Consider the following 1,095-nt stretch of genomic DNA (forward strand, 5'->3'; position numbering starts at 1 on the left):
TGCTAAACGGGGGGGAAATAAGATTACACGTGCTTTCTTCCTTTGTAGACAGCCATGATTTAAAAATCAAATGTCTAAAGGGCAGAATCTGATCTGCCCACTGTTTGAAGTTCAATTTAGCACGATGTAATCAAATAAGATATTAATAAGCTGTATGTGTCATTTGAAGGGACATTTAAGTATCACAAGTTCTTAGAGATGAATCAAGATGATAAAAACAGGGGTTAAATACATTTTAAGATAGTAGGCTACTTAGTAGTACTTTTTAGCCGGTATGGTAATAAACCACAAATAAAACTCAAGCTTTACCACTATTTCCTTGACAATCATCTAGCTGCAAGCAGCATCATGCACCTGGGAAGTTTACCACATAGCCAGATTATTAAAAACAAAAATTCTGTATTTGGTATTATTGCCCCTTCAATAAATATCAAATATAAGCCATTATTAAACTGCAACAGCTGCTGGACTTAATCCCGACCACCCTACTTAAAAACAAAAGAAATTGACAGGAAATATGTATTGACACATAGTAAGTACTATGTATTTAGATGTTAATCACCCTCAAAATCCAGATCATTAATTCAATCCTTTCCCATTGGAATGACTGAGAAACACTCTACTAAACTAAAGGATGAAGAGACAAGCAACCACATTTCAGCTGTTTTCTTTTTATTGATCGTTCATCCATCCTGTCCACAACCACAGGTCATAGCTACCATCTTTTCCTATGTGCATGTTCTGCTGCTTAGAACCCACCATCAGCAAGCAGCCCCATCAAAAAAATACTTTACAATTTTACAGCTTCAGTCAGTCAGCTTACAGTAAAATAACTTAAAACAGTCCTCTTTCTGGCCTGTGAAACCAGGTAAATAACATAGTCTTCCTTCACTTCGAGTAGTGCCATTGATCGAGTTCTGCCATTTGAAATTCTAATCGTCAATCGAGTGCATGACACTCATAGCACAACCTGACAAAACTCTTATCAATGACTTTGGAGACAGGTGTGTGTGTGTGGGGGGGGGGGGGGCAGGAGTTTTTAGGGGGGGGGGGGGGGGGAGGGGGGCTACTTCAGTAACCGATCAGAACCGCCTC

The sequence above is a fragment of the Poromitra crassiceps genome (assembly GCF_964638095.1).
Source record: "Poromitra crassiceps genome assembly, chromosome: 22".
NCBI lineage: Eukaryota > Metazoa > Chordata > Actinopteri > Beryciformes > Melamphaidae > Poromitra > Poromitra crassiceps.